Source organism: Corvus hawaiiensis, chromosome 2, assembly GCF_020740725.1.
Source record: "Corvus hawaiiensis isolate bCorHaw1 chromosome 2, bCorHaw1.pri.cur, whole genome shotgun sequence".
Classification (NCBI taxonomy): Eukaryota; Metazoa; Chordata; class Aves; order Passeriformes; family Corvidae; genus Corvus; species Corvus hawaiiensis.
This window is the reverse complement of record NC_063214.1, coordinates 73250948-73267501: the sequence shown is the minus strand read 5'-3', so window position 1 is coordinate 73267501 and position 16554 is coordinate 73250948.

Here is a 16554-nt window from a genome sequence, read left to right as displayed (position 1 = left end):
AAAAAGCGTTTGAAGAAACCATTATGACAAGCAGGTCTAGGCAAGCTGCTGCAAAAATGTATTCAGAAGAGTCATTAAAAAATGATGCTTTGTTTGCCTTGTGAATATGAGGTTTGTAGCTAGCTGCAGAGCACTCTCCTACAGAGGAAATGATGAGGTTTTCATGCTGCACAGTCGCCTCTCTCCTCTTTTTTTCCCCCCTTTTAAAGACAGAAACTTTTTTGATGTATTCATATTCCTGACTTAAAACACAGTATTTTTGGATTCACAGTCAATCAATCACATTCATTGTCAGCTGTCCTCACACTCCTCTGGTTGTCTATTAAAAATGATGAGATCAAAATAAATGGAGTGATTTCCTAAGCTTTCCAAGAGTTTAAATTGCTACTTTCTGTCCTGCTTGTATCTCTAGAAATGTAACTAGTACTTCTGATCAGCTGCTCTGTGATAGTCATGCATTCTAGTGCAGAGAGGTGTTACCAGCATTGTCAGATCATGAACTTTATTTTTTTTCTTCCTATCCTCATAAGCGTAGATACCTATATGCCACCAGTTTCTTTGTGTACTCAGTCCCTTTTAAAAGGGAGGGGGGCAAGCCTTTATACTTAGGGTAAATTCTTGTGTGTTATGCAGTAGTAGCTCAGTTCCCTACCACAGATGACTCTAGTACCTTAAAGTGGTACATAACTCAGAAAAGGCAGTGGTGAGTTTTTAATTTTTGTATAATTCAGAATCTTTTAAAACCCTGGTCCAAAGAGGAAAATAAGCCAACTGGAAACTATTTAACATAAGTGAAGGTATTCCCATGTCTCAGAAAATATTATCCTTGGTACGTCCCTCTTTTCTGAAAGTTGACATTTATAGTCAGTTTGGAGGGAAAGGAAAATAAAAAGGTGGGGTGCGTGGAGCTAACTGAAAAGTGGGGAGTGAAGTTCCTCATCTGACTGCAGACGCCAGGATGGTCACATGTTCAAAACAGGACACAATATATCTGAATGAGAAAATTAAAGACAATAAAAAGGTATCCATAGATTGCTGAGATCAATGGAAGGGATCCCAATGACTTCTGTAGTCTTTTAAGTATTTCTCAGGTGCTAAATTGTACTTGAACCCTTACGGAACTGTTCTGTTAAAGAGCATGAATCATCTAAATGTCTCTGTGTCAAAAAAACCTCCACTTGCTCCAATGGTCAGTTGGAGAAATCCCAATAGGAAACTTCTGAACAAACACTTTTAGTTTCTGCTGTGATTGCCCATTACTAGGGTGATATATTTGGAGGCTCATAGAATTTCCTGTTGACAGCAGGGCGTATCACAGCAGTGTGTGCCTTTGGATGAGAATTAAATGGAAGCTGGGAGTGGTACGAAAGCAGGTTTCGTCCTCATCCTCAGCCCTATTTGTGTACATCTATAAAGGAAACCTCTGAATGTTCAACATTTGTGCTTGCCCCAACAATTCTACCATATTGAGAATGAAGCCGACCCACTAGAATGGACTTTCCATTTGTCTCAGGTTGTTCTTAATGCTAACTAAGGTCAACCTGAAATAAAAGGAAAAAAGAAAGAAAAAATCAATCAACTCCCAGCTTCTGACTTCCTCGAATATACTGAGGAAAGCACCTCTGTGCCAAGACTGTACAAGTTTATGTATCTCCAATGGTATCACACATATCCTTTACCTTGCCTAGCTGGAAAAGATCGATATCACATATATTTATACTATACTATTGTGAGAATTTTCTTCTGAAGTACTTTGTACTTTGAGTCAAGAGTGAAAATAACAGGAGAGTCCATACCTGCCAGCCAGTTTGCTGTGAAGTACATACTCTATCCAAAGGTGTCAGAAATGGCAGCATCTGAAAGACATAAATGGAGTCATCATATAAAGAGAGGTCAGGACTGGAGGAAGAATACCAGGGAGCACTGCAAAAGATCTTTAGGGAGGAAGGTGTTTAATTGAGATGTTCAGGTTGACCAGAATGAATTTACTAAGGGGAACAAGTAGGTTTGTAACCAAGCTCAGATCAGGGGTTGAATCAATGTTTGTGAAATTCTTATTTCCTATGAAATGGTTCAAATAGCTCAACATTGCTGAAATTTAATTATTTTTATTTTGTTAAGAACCGGTAGTGTTCAATTAAAAAAAAAAACAAAACAAAAAACATTTGGAAGCAAAACATATGGAAACAGAAGTACCTTCTTCCACTATCCTCCCTTTTCAAAGGAAAAGTTGAAACTTTTTATAGCAAATGAATAGTGAGAAAAACCAGGATATACCCCTTAGCATTTCTAACTCTCCTTAAATCTGTCTCTCATCCTATCAGACTTGCTTTTTCACTGCCCTTGTGGCATTAAAGCAAAAATTTTTCAACATCCACGCATACCAACAGATGAAGTTCCTGTTGAACTACTCCCATTTATTCAGTTCCATTTTCATATTTATTCGAATTTCTCTGGTTCACACATCTCTTCCAATGATATCACCATGGTTTTATCCCACCTCTATCTAGCCACATATCTTCTTGTTCATTCTTACAACTCACAGGCTTCGCCAAAATTTTCATTCCTTGCCCTCAAATACATTTAATCCTCAGGTTCAAAAATCTGCCTGAAAGTCAGTGTTTCCACACTTACTACTTATAAGTTTTTTCCTACCATAATGAATCTATCTAGTGAATGAAAAGAAGTAACCACACACATTGAACTATGAATTTCAATGTGAGAGCTGGAGACTTTACCTCTCAGTATATGGAGCTTTCACTTATATTAGTGTCTCCCCAAAACACTATTCCTTTTTATCATTAACACTCAGAAAGAAGGAACATTTTGTTTATCAATTCTCTCAAGTAAATTTTAATTGGAAGGTGTTAACAGAATTTGGGATGGCTTAATATGGGAAACAGTGTAACACTGAAAAATTACCACTCTAAATCAGTGGGAAGTTATGAGCTTGAATTTATTAAATGTTGTGAGACTCTAAGACATTGCAATAATAGTCTGTCACAATCCGCTAATGCAAGTGGGGGTCGTGATGGTTCGTTTATCGATCTCAGAGTGTAAAAGGACACAAGAGATTTCAGTTTTAATCAAAACAATGCACCTTTATTAAGTGCCCACAACACAGTAATGCAATAGAAGAGAGTAAGAGAGAGAGAGAGAGAGAGAAGCAAAGTAGAGAGGGGGGAAAAGAGGGGCAATAGCTACCAACAGATGAGACGAAGTCCTCGTGGTCTTCCGCCAATAGATTCGTCTTCCTTCCGTGGGGAGATCTCAGACTCAGTTATTTCAGAAGGTCCCTTTATAGTCCTTTTCAGAAGCGAGGGGCAACTGGCCAAGAGGTTGGGAAATCTACAGCCATTGTTATGGGGCCCGTTGCTTTGGGAAGCAGGTACAGGACAGACGTACAAGACAGGTGTACTGGAGAGGTGTACAGGACAGGCCATTCCTTTCCGCTTCGGCGCAGTCCTTCCCGCCTGGGCAGCAAGAATGGCACAGTCCATTGTGACCTGCACTAATTTTCCTCAGGAATGCGTACCAGTTCCCAGTGGGCACACCCGTAGGCAACACTTGGCAGACATCCCACCTCAGCCAGGCCAGGACTGCTGTGTTCAGTCTCTGTCTTCGGCGATGATCGTGAGGCAGATGAGGGATTTTCGGACTGTCTCTTACATAGTCTCATATATTATATGTCTAAAAAGATGGACCAAAGGTCAGCTCTGAAAAGTTACATTGCTTTCCAAAACTCATGAGGACGAAAGAAGGGAAGAGTAAGTGTCTTGTAGCAACAGTTAGTAATGTAAGCACTATGGGACAAGTCTTGAACAAGTAGGTTACAAAATTTTATCCCTCTCATTGAAATTTTCTGGATATAAAATATAAATTGAAATACTTTTCTGGAACTGGATTTATAGAATCATAGGATCATTGAAGTTAAAAAAGACCTCCAAGATCATTGAACACCACCCTGTCGACTAAATCATGGCAAAATCATGGCAATAAGTGTCACCCCTTGTCATTTCATCAACACTTCCAGAGCTGGTGACTACATTACCTCCCTGGGCAGCCAGTTTCAGTACTTAACCACTCTTCCAGTAAAAAAATTCTTCTTGATGTCCAACCTGAACCTCCCCTGGTGCAATTTTATGACTATGTCCTCTTCTCCTGTCATTGACTGCCTGGGAGAAAAGGCTGAACCCCACCTGGCTACACCCTCCTTTCAGGTAGTTGTAGAGAGTGAAAAGCTCTCTCCTGAGCCTCCTTTTCTCCAGGCTAAACAACCCCAGCTCCCTCAGCTGCTTCTCATATTTCTTGCTTCTCTAGACCCTTTGCCAGCTCCGTTGTCTATTATCTGAGAGGTTAGTCAAAGATAGCACCCATCTCAAGCTCTGGAACTGTTTCCAATTAATAACTGGAAAGAAGTAAGCTTAAGGGGAGCAAAAAGAAAAACAGAGAGACAAAATAAAAGTAGAAGAAAAAGAAAATAATTAAAATAAACAAAAATATTTTTGTCTGCCTTTCTCTGTTTTATTTTGAATGAGAAATTTTAACCTGAAATTTCGACATAATTGTTCATCAAATTAACCTGTCTTATTTGGACATTCTAGGATTTTTTTTTCTCCTTCTCAGTGGAACAACCTTCAATCTTGGTGCAGCCTCTGGGTGCAAGAGTAAAAAAAATTAAAAAATAGGAAAAACAGTTTTTAGAAAGAGAAAGGATTGGGGAACAGCAAGAAAAGCAACACTTGCTTGAGGGATTAGCTTTATATAATTCTGTGGAGTCAATTGTGCAAACCTTTCCAGTTGATAATTTTTATATCCAAGCCATACATTTCTTTCCTCCAAGCAGTCAGTCACCAGGTCATACAGAACAGAAGGTTCTCTTCAGTGGCAACTCTTTAGTTAATCAGCTGCATATTAGCCGCCCTCAGAAACCCCATTACATACCAAACGGATGACATGAAAAATACCTACTGGAGAGAACTACTCCAATGGCATTGTAAGGAAAAATAGTAAAATAAATAGCTAATAAGATGCAGTCTGTTTAAGGAATAGCTATCTTTTCTTTGCAGGCCAGCTGCCCCTGTCAAACCCCTTTGTTGAGAAGATTCAGGGTTTATTTATGTACAACCAAACAAAAACATTGTTTCCTTTATTAGAGATGCCCAAGGATATTTTCTATTGGTCTTCAATGTTTGTCAATAGCAGCAGTTTGGGTTTCACAAGAGTTTATATACTGAATCATTCACTGCTTACTCTGCTGGATGAGAGGCTTCATTATATTAAAAAACACATTTTAAGAAATGACAATAGCTGAATGAGCTTCCTGATTATACTTGAACTAATATTAACCACCTTTGCTTTCTGGTTGAGGGGTTGGTGCCACATGGCTAGATGTTGCAACACATTATTTCTCCAAGTCTGGCCTCAAAGTGCAGCCCAGATTACTGTGTGAGGACACAGGTGCCTTTTGCTGGACACAGGGACAATTAGGTATACTATGATCTTACCCTCTTCTGACAGGATCCAGAATTACAGCTGTTCTGAACTGATGCTGTGTGAGTCCCAATGCTGGGAAGGCATGGCACCAACTCAGCCAAAAGGCGAAGTGCTGCTAACAGGGGTGTCTCTGGGGACTAGGGTATTTGGGAAACACCTGTCCTTAGGATTTGCAGCTCAAAAGCCTTGCCTGGTATTAGGCCTGGATTCACAGTAACCTAGATGTGATTCATAGATACAAAGTCCAGGATGGTCAAATTTTATGTAGCAAACAAGTTTGAGATTTCATGATATTTGATAGAAGTGCGTGAAACTCAACTATGTCTCCTTCTCTGTTCCCTTATACAGTTTCTGTGCCACATGATTCAGCAATCTACAGCCCAAACAACTCTAGAGAGCTCAACAAACTTTCACAGGTTATACAGTTCACAGCAGAATCTGGCCCTTGGTCATATCCATGGAGGAAGTTAATTCCTCCTATTTTTAAGGAATTACAGATGAGTAACAATTGTAGAAGCCTTTCATTATATAACAGGAAAATATAATTTCCAATAAAAGGCAATAGCAATTAACTACAGGACTGTTGGGATGGAACATACAGAACAGGAAATTTTGGTTACAGAGTCAGTAGCTTCTGGTAGCCTTTGCCAAACAGCCTCTGCAGATATGTCACCATTGCTAACATCCCATAAGATCAAAGGGGTGTGGTGACTTACACTGCAGCTTCTGAAACCACATCTGTGCTGTTTACCCATCCAAATTTTCATTTGCTGAAAAGCAGATGTAACTGGCACTCAGTCTGAAAATGCAGAGAGAGAGGGGGAGGAAAAAAGCTTCCAGGAATGGAACAAAACCAAATTGCAGACAGCATACCCTTCAACAGAGTCCAGTACCTTTCTTGGAGCCTTAATTGAGTGTAACCCAGGAGAACCTCACCACAGCACATTCTGTTCTCTAACATGTGCCTTTCTGTTGTGGAGTGATTTAGAATATGGGCAGCACTGTAGTTAAAGGTAAATGTCAGTAAACAAAGATTAATTTGGACAAGAGATGGTGTGACTACTTTCCAGTCTGGCCTCAAGCACAAAACTGGTAAGTTTGCCAATTGTTGCCAATCAATATCATTTGTTTTTTCTCATCTTTGTCTTAGGCATGGGGAATGCAAACCAGGAGACCACTGGCAGCCTGAAAACAAATTGGACACAAAGTTAATATTTTTGTTTCTGACATGCTGGTTTGGGTTAACCCTTTTAGACAGTTAAGCGCCGCATAGCTCCTTACTCTTTTTGCCCACTGTCTACCACCAGTGGAACAAGGGAAGGAAAAAAGAAAGGGTAAAACTCGTAAGTTAAGATAAAAATAGTTTCATAAACAAAGGAGCAGTGGAAGAGGAAAGGAGAACTGAAAACAAAACAGAACAACTGATACAAAGGCAATTGTTCACCACCTTCCAAGTAGTAGACTGACACCCTGCCAGTTCCCAAGCAAAAGATGGCTAATGTATGTAAATCCCCCTCATCTCCCTTTTATTGCTGAGCATGACACTGTGTGGCATGAAGTACCTCTCTGGTTGGTTTGGGTCATCCGCCTAGTGGTGCGGTGCGTGTGGCTGTGGCCACCATCACCAGCAAGAGCCCTAAGTCCTGGTGGACAGGCACCGAGGTATAGCATATTCCCCAAGGTTAGGGCGAGTCCCCAGAGAGCTTGTGTTCACTATTTACATACTTGATATTGATTGGTCAATGCATTTCCCACCCAATTTTATGTATATGCTTATACATATGTATTTTCCCTGTTTGACTATGCATTAAGTCTAGAAAGTTCTTCTCAGCTAGATGCCCTATTGATTCATTGTTATAAATCCCTCCTCCAGGTTATTCCCATTGGATACCTCCCTGTTAGTCCATCCCATTGTGTGGTATCTGATTGGTTGTTTCCCTTCTCTCCACCCCTAATCCCCGCATATAAGAACCCTGGACCCTGCCCTCAAACTGTTCTTTGTCCTTGGACCCTTCACATGCGCGTGGAATAAGCCTTGCTTGTGGAACCTATACAGAGAACCTCTCCCTCTTCTTTGGCTCTGCCAACGCTGCTGTTATCTTTCCCTGGGGTTTGCTCCTAGAGCAGAGGAGCCAGACTCCGAGAGCTGAAGCTCTCCCAGGGACGTCTGCGGAAAGGACGCTGTGCCCCTTCACGTAATTCCCAGCCAGCGTCCCAGCCCAGTTGTGTCCCCTCCCAGCCTCATGTTGGTCCAGTTTATTCACTGAATAGTGGCAGAGTGAGAAAGAGAGAAGATTCTGACACTTGCAGACACTGTTCAGCAATAGTTAAAAATTAGAATGTTTGGTCAGAAATGCAAAACATGGCCCCATATCACCTGTTATGAGCAAATTTAACTTTGTTCCAGATGAAACCTGTGCACACATAAAGGCTGCTTCAACACTGGGTGCAACAAAGCTCTCCCAAGGGCACTGTGAATCCTGTCATTCTGGGAAGTAACATTTAAACATCCACTAGGGAGCAGCCTGCCTAAAAATCCTAGGAGGTTCCGTAACAAGTGACACCAGGTCCATTACAGGATATCTGCACTTCTGAAAATAACCACCTGAAGTCATCCTCTCTGCTAAGCGTCACCAACACGGGCTTCATTCAGTGGTGATTTCTCTGGAAAAAATCTAGTGCTTTTTCACATACCCTGAGATATCTGTATGGAGTCACTAAGTATGGCATGGTGTATAGGAGGCCTGAGCCCATCTTTATCTTTAGCACACAATCTCAAATACCTCCATGGGAATCCTACTCTATCAGAGCAAATGGATTGATTGACAGAGGTCCAAATCCTGTCCAAGTAGGTGCACCCTGTGCTACACCCCAAGCAATGGATATACTTGTATTTTCCTCCCAGAAATAGCTGCTGCGTTGCTCATAATCAGCCCTGAAGATCCTTCTGCAGAGACTCAATGTCAAAAGGAGGATCCTTGTAGCCTGAGGAGGTTTATGGGAGCTTTATGCAGCACTGAAGCTCCTAACCGTGTGTCCACTACCAGACACTCTGTGCCTATCTACATTAAACCAGATTTTACATCAGATTTACCTTCCAGGCAATCCTTTGTTCCAGGTGGAGATGTGTAATTCCTCCCAGGTGAATTTGCATGCTAAAAAACTCAGATTTTTTCAGGCTTTCTCTATGGCATAAACTGTAAGACTGAGGCACTTCAATAAATATGTAACAGTCACTAAGGTGGGATGTCTCTGTTTTATCCAAAGACTCCAACCAGGGAGTGGATAAGTGAATTTTGTCTTTATGTCATTTTATAAACTGCTTGTGGTTAGGAGAAGAAAGCACTTTAGCTCAAGACTACTTAGGAAATTACTTTTATTGATATATTTAGCATCATTACCATGTATCAAGAGATCTTTAATATCTTTTATTCCTTTCAAAAGCAACTACTGGCCTTTCAGCAAATATATTTTTGTTACAGTATTTAGGCATGAAATATTCCCGTATGCTCTAAGACCTATTAACAGATGGTAATAAAAAATGTGAAAATGTCTAACAAAGCAGTTGCTGACTTCTGTCAACAAATATCTTTATGTGTTATATGAACTTGTCTGTTGGTCTTTGAATTGGGATTCCAAGTGTGAACTGTACCCTACGGGGGCCAAATTCATTGGGAATCATACATAAGGATAGAAATAATCTATTCCCACACCCCTGGAATGGGTAGGGATTACTTTCTCAGACCACTTTTAAAGTATGTCTCTTCAGTTTTGAGTTTGTCTCATTCTATTAAAACTGCTACAAATTCTGTGAAATGAGTCTAGAAAATCCTTGTGATGACAAAAAGCTTGTTTCTATTAGTCATAGTATTTTGCATTTAATATTATCTTAATGCTGGGGCAGAGGTGGCTTTACAGGGGTAGTAGGGAAAATCTTTGGTGAGCATGGCCATATCTGGTGTTAATGTAAGTATTATATAAAACTTTCTCTTATTTTGAAGGCTTTTTTCAAAAAATTTTAGATTTCTTCCATTGTCTGCTTCTATGTCAGCCCCAAAAAACCAAAATATGCTCTGCTGTCACCAGGATCAAATCAGTGCCTGACTTACATCAAGATAGTTAACAGTCTTCTGACTGCTTTTCATCAAATGTAATGGTGAGGCATAAATTATTCAGCTCCATAATAAACCTTTCCGGTGAGTTACAATCATTTTTCCAAATCAGGAAAATATCAGTGATGTGCTATAACTATAACAAAAATTGTTTCAATTTCTTTAGGGTGTATAACAATTCTTCTTCAAACCCCCCCATTTCAATCATAAGTCTTTTCCTATCATATTCTTATTACTTTTTGCACTAATCAGGACCATCAAATGTCCTTTGTAATCTTTCTGTGATATGGGTATTCTTGTTTCAGTTAAGTCAGTAATATTTTTTGTCATGATAGGATATTTGAATAATATTATGCTTTATGCTCTGATGCAGCTGCATAAGATAAAGTTAAGTAGATGGGCCAAATTCCACTAAAGTCATCAGGAGCTGCTTTCAACCTGAACTGGGCAGACTTCTATGGTCTTTCTGTGTATTGACTGGATGTGTAGCTATCAGAAGTAATCTTCACACAGTAATAAACAACACTTATGTTGGGCTTGCAGAGTAAAAACCCTAACTCATAGGCCAATGCCAAGATACTTTTTCACCCATAGGTTTTTTTTCAAAACTGGATTTCTGGATGAAAGGCAGGAGTTATCAGTTAGCTAAGATTGAATTTGGGAAAGGTTGTTATGTAGCTGTGCAATGCTAGATCTATGACATAGCTACTCAGCTTCTGGTCTTCATGTTTATACTATTGCTCTTTGACATCTTCAGGTGTTGTTAAAAGTCAGGCCTTCAAAAACCTGTCCAGCATTTCCATTATATGATGACATGGAAAAATATTTTTTTTTATTTTTATATTTTCTTGACTTCCTTATCTTCCCCTTAGGATGACAAAGCTATGCATTGACATAGTCCAAGGTTCTTGAAACCAAGAACTTTTCATGGTTATTGTAGCTTCAGATGCATGTTCGCCTATAGTATAATTAAGTACATATATACTTTTACAAAGACATGTGTGTAGTGCAGCCATCCTACAAGTACAAATGGTACAATTTCTCTCCATTTGAGATATGTGGAACATATTTTCATTTAATTCTTGGGTGAATCATCAGGCAAACCCTTTAACACCACCTATCTCTAGCTTTCCTTGAAGATATGGCCTTTCTTCATCCCCATATTTTGTTTTCTTTTAACTTGGAGGTTTTTCTTATTCTGTGTTCTTTGTCTGACATGCCTAACTTCCTTGCTACACCTCTGCATATATCCCAGCTTCAATATTGCTTTTTATGGGTTTTTTGTGTGTTGTATGCAATGCCTTCTCTTTTATTCTTTTTCACATCCACGTCATTTAGAACTCATAGCAGCTTTTACAATCATAGTATCTTCTCCTAACTTGTTTACAGATAGAGATGGAGTGACTGTCCTCTTCCTGAAGAGCAGTTTGATTTTATCTCCAGTATGAAACTATGAGAGATTGACATTTTGTTGATATCAACTTGCATGTTGTTCCCCATCACAGGAGAAGAGGCACCTTTCAGATGCAATCTAGGCTTCAAAATATCAAAGAAAGAATTCAGAATCCTGTGAAAGTAAATCAGAAGGAAATAAATTTTGTCTTGGATTGACAAGAAAAAAATTACTATTAGCTTCAAGCAGCGAATATGAAACTTGATAATGATCTAGATAAATTTAGAGGTCTAGAAGTATCTAACAATTTTTATTAAGACTGAAGAATTTGTTTTAGTAGTTATGGTAAAAAAAAAATGAAAAAAATCCCCAACATAAATGCCTAAAATTTCAGTTGTTATCACAGGATTTTGTGAGCTCTTTTTATTAAAACAGTTGAGGCTGATCAAACTAATTTTTACTCTCCTACAGAAAAGGGGTTTGGGTATGGATTACATTCTATTAAAATAGACTTAGACCAAAATAGTTTTCAACCTGCTTAGGCTCCTTAGATATGTAAGAAACAAAACATTTTTCTGACTCTCACTAAGATGACCCATACATTAATTCATATGCATTAAATTGACACGTCTCTCATCCAAATTCACAATGGACTTTTTGTTAGATTAGAAAAAAAGTCTTGAATAAACCCAAGATATATCTTCATAAATATTAGAAATATTGTAAAGGGAAATTCTTTATCTTTTATCAGCATTACGAATAACTGCAGAGTGAGTACATTTTGTAGCATAGGGACAAGGATCATAACAGTATGAATAACTTAAATTACCTTGGGTATTTTCCTAGCTATAAAGCGATTTATTCCTTATTGCTTGAAGGTAATACTTGTGCTGAAAAATGGGACACAATGCTTAATTGAAATTTTTTTTAATGTACATAAAGGCTGCTTACATTTCTTAGAACTGAATGGCATAAGAGTGCTGCAACACTGCATTACACAGAGTGCTGTCACTTGCTGTTACTATGGGGGAAAGTATTGAAATAATTTTGCACATAATGAATGATCATGGGGATGTTCAAAAAGGCCAAGGGAAACAGAGATTTCACTGAATATTATAGATGCATAGCTGTTGTCCCATATAGGGCAAATTAGATTCTCGTATTACAATTTTCAAAGTAATTTCTAAGATTTTTGATTATGAATCTGTAGATGTTATGTTCAAAGAATGTTTATCTCACTGTTCTTTCTCCGTAGAAACAGCCCTCCTTCTGGAAGACAGCAAGTTAAGCCACTCTGATGGGGAGATTTTGGTAAGAAATCCAGATTTGGACTCTGTGATCCTTGTGGGTCCCTTCCAACTCAGAATATTCTGTGATTTTGTGAAATATAAGAACCTATATTTCTCACATTGCAAGTACTGGATAAGATGCACTCTGCATCATGTTTACCTTTACATTTACTTCACATTTGCTTGATTTATGGTATTAGTTTTTGTTGGGCAGCTCTTCCCTCTGGAGGTCTCAGAAACTCCCATCTAGGTAGTCTATAAGGACTAAGCATTTGATATTTAAAATTTAGATTTTTCATGCAGATAGATTTGATCTCATCCTTTGTTACTGAATCCATTATGGATATGCTCTGTGTATCAAGCAGAATTAACTGATCCCCTGCTTGCAGAAACAGGATTACTTTGGATGCCTATTTTACCAAGAAAACTGTTCATTTAATCATCAGGGCCACAAAAGAGAAAAAGAAGGCCTAGTACACTATGAGATGCATAATACAGCTAAAAAAGGAGCAGCAGATCTTTGATGTTTTCATGACGAAAATTGCAAAATAAATATATATCAACATCTTTCCATATAATATTGTCATTATACAATGTACAAGATTATACAATTATGCAATTTTATATTCTTAAAACGGGATGCTTTTTCTAATACTGAACAGACTAACTATAATTAACAAGAATAAGCCCAAAAATATCTGATTCCACAGCTACATCTTCTATCCCTAAAAAGGTTGCAAATTAGAATAAAAACAGAGAAGTATTATAAATATATTTGGGTATCAAAAGGGATGGGGATTTATATGCAGAGGTAAACTCCAGTCAGAGTGGCATTCTTATCAAAGTATTTCTAAGTGTTATCCAATTTCCTACTGATAGAAAAGGAAAATATTTTGTCATCTGTACTTTAGCTTTATTATCTTTTTTTAATCTTGTAAAAATTAAAAAGCACTTAAGTGTATAACCATAAATTTTGCATTCACCCCAGAAGTTTTTTAGTTTTAAAGCTGGAAAATACTGGAAGATACATGGATAACTATAGCAGTAAAATAGTAATAATAGTAATGCCTGAAGAGTAACTTGATTCAATATATGCAATTAGATACTCTTAGCACATTGTATTAAAATATCTAATCAGTAACATTACTGCTTGCATGTATTTCCAAGAATGCTTGCATACAGACTGGTGAAGCTGAGCAGTCAATACACTGACAGAGAAGACAGGCAGGAAGAACTTTGTGAGAATTCAGTCCAGATAAGTATAACATATGCAGAAAGAATGATCCTCAAATGTCATGATGTTCTTGGCAAATGTAAAAAGGGAAAGATTCAAATTCACCTATCAGACCACTTTTTAAAAATTTTGATTAGCCAGTGGTTGGGCTGAATGTGATGAGAATAAAAAGGATTTTCTTTCTTATATGCCTATTTAATGTTTGAATTGTAGAACCCAGAAACAATACACCTTTTCAGTAAATTGGTAACATAATGTTCTTGTGTTCGTCTAGACAAAATTATCTGATTTACAGAAGATTTACTTAACTTTGTCCACCTATAAAGGATTACAATAGTAATGTGACTATTTGGGGGCTGATCTTGTATATATTAAATTCAAAAGGTCTGTGGCTGCTGTCACATGTGAAAATTAAGAGTGGTGTATCTAAAGCTAGAATTTGACCAATTTAAATCTTATTAGTACCAATATTTCTACTGGAACTACACTTTCTCTTTGAAAGTCAAACATTTTCCAAGAATATTGCGGCAGTTTAGTCATGTGTTCAATCACAGATAATTTAATCAGATCATAGTTTTAATTACATGGTATTCGCCAGTCTTTTAATGTTAATCCTATTGTCACTAATTGTGTCAAATTGTGGATTGAAGCAACATTTTGATTGTTGCCAGACACAAACTAAACAAGACAAATTCTGTAACTTCATTCTCAGCAAGGCTGGATTCTGCCATCAGCATGAGCAAAGGAAATGACAGTGCTCAGGGCATAGTAAAAGCAAGACTTTCGCCTGAAGAAAGTAGAGGTAGAAACATTATTTCTACAGCCATTTTGTCTTGCCTAATTTCTAAACAAGAAGGATAGGATAGGATAGGATAGGATAGGATAGGATAGGATAGGATAGGATAGGATACAGAGAGCTGTCCTGCAGATGCGTGAACAGTGCTGTCAGATACCAGAAACTTTTACCTTCAGAAGCTGTCATTGCAGGGTGAAGCATCTAAATTGATAAGAAACATCCATGTTTATTAAAACATCACCAGAGTAAGGGATCTATGTAGCTGTTATGTTTGATTTCTTCAGTGTGGGTAGCTATCTAACGTGTCTGTCTGTCATATATGCAAGCTAGTTTAGGTATTCAGATGACCAGATTTGGGTGTCTTAGGTTAGGATGAATAGCTCCCTAAACCCCTTAGACTAGGTTGAACAGCTGGGGATTAGTCATCTGTATCCAAGACATCTCTGCATGAGGCTAGCATTCATGACATTTTAAAAAGGATGTACAAAGCAAAATTATGGAGCAGCAACTGGTGTCTATGTGTGTATAATAACACTACATATCTATGTTGATAAAGCTGAAGCCTGTATAGATGTCCTCTGACTAAGAGGAAGCTTTGATACCTTATATCAGTACCTACATTGTAGTCACCAAATTTAGATGAGTTCTAAGATTAGGCAATTGCATCCTGAGAGGTTTGTTCGATTGCCCCATGTACCTTTGGAGATGCATTAGCACAGCATGATTAGACTCCAAAGTGTTAATGGGTTTCCATTGTCTTGTTTGAAAATGTTTGGGTAGCCTAGGGAATCTCATATGGCAACAGTCGTCTTTCAGCAAGCAAAGAAAGATGACATTTCTCTTATTTTTCCACTCAGAATAAAAACCTGGATACACTTACACTGTCTGCATCATTTCCATAAATTTCAAAGATGCTTAAAGGTATGAATTAATTTCATGAAAGAAGGCCCATCTTCTAAAAGTGTGTATTTAGTGCAGAAAAATGTAGAAAGGATTTTCAATTGAATACCCAACTTTCACTAATACCAATGGAAGTTACTACTGAGTTTGAAAATTTCAGTAGCCCTTATCTTCATCCTAAGAAATATATAAAAATTCCCAAAATCTATTAAAAAGGTACCTGTCTAGAAAAAAAGTCAGTAGATTAAACTCCTTCTCAGTTAAAAAACAAAGCAGACATATTGTGCTATACATGTCAATAGCTTAGGTTAGAATCTGATTGAAAGTTTTGTAAATGTTGTCATTTTTCTTTTTTTTTTTTCCTTTTTTTTTTCTTTTTTATCTAGGATACAGGGCAAAATGTTCAGAGTGCATTAGATGAATTATTAGATGATCTGAATCCTTAAGAAATAGGGACCCTTCAGAAAACTAATGCCATGGTGATTTTTTGTCTTTTTTTTATACCCCTGTTATACCTTTTTACAACTTCTGTATTCTTAGTGGTTTTTGCCTACATTCTTGGGCTTGTTTGTCAAGCTAAGAGACTAAACATTTTAGAAGCTTCGTAGTTAGGGGTCAGTGTTCCCCAGACCCCAAGATCCTCTCCAGAACACATTCTGTAAACTAAGATAGAACCATCCAGGGGAAGGTTCCTTGGGGAGGGGGGCTCACTCGACCCTCTCATTGGAGAATTTTGGATAGATATGCTAATTAGTAAGACCTGCAATGTAATACCAGATCTTTTGGGGGTGAGCATTCCAGTGGGCATTGGGGTGCATTCAACCTGGACATAGTGCACCTAAGGATCCTTAAAATAAATACCAAGGTAAAATCCCTTTTTCCCTTCTAACCATGTTTGACTCTTGATTTTAAGACCAGGAAAAGGCATCAAACCCTTCTTCTACTTTCCCCCCACCGATTCATTCCTATGAAAATGTGTTTAGTGTTTAACATTGTGTAATTGTTAAACACATCCCAGCCTGGCTGAAGCCCTGTATACCAACCTAAAGCTCAAGAGACATTTTTTGTCTCTGAATCCTATATAAATCCATAATGGAAGCCCAAGACTCCATACAGCCCTAAATGTAACATCATGAATGTGATGTCCCTGTAAGTCAGCAGTATAACTTTTACAAAGGGCAAACATCACACTCAAATACTGGAACTCAAAAACTGGAACTGTTTGTATTTCCTTGCTTGACTGTAATGTTAGATGTATACATTATTTATTAATGGAGGATGGATTTTTCTTTTGATTAAATGCAACGGTTACTTTAACAAACAGATATGAGATC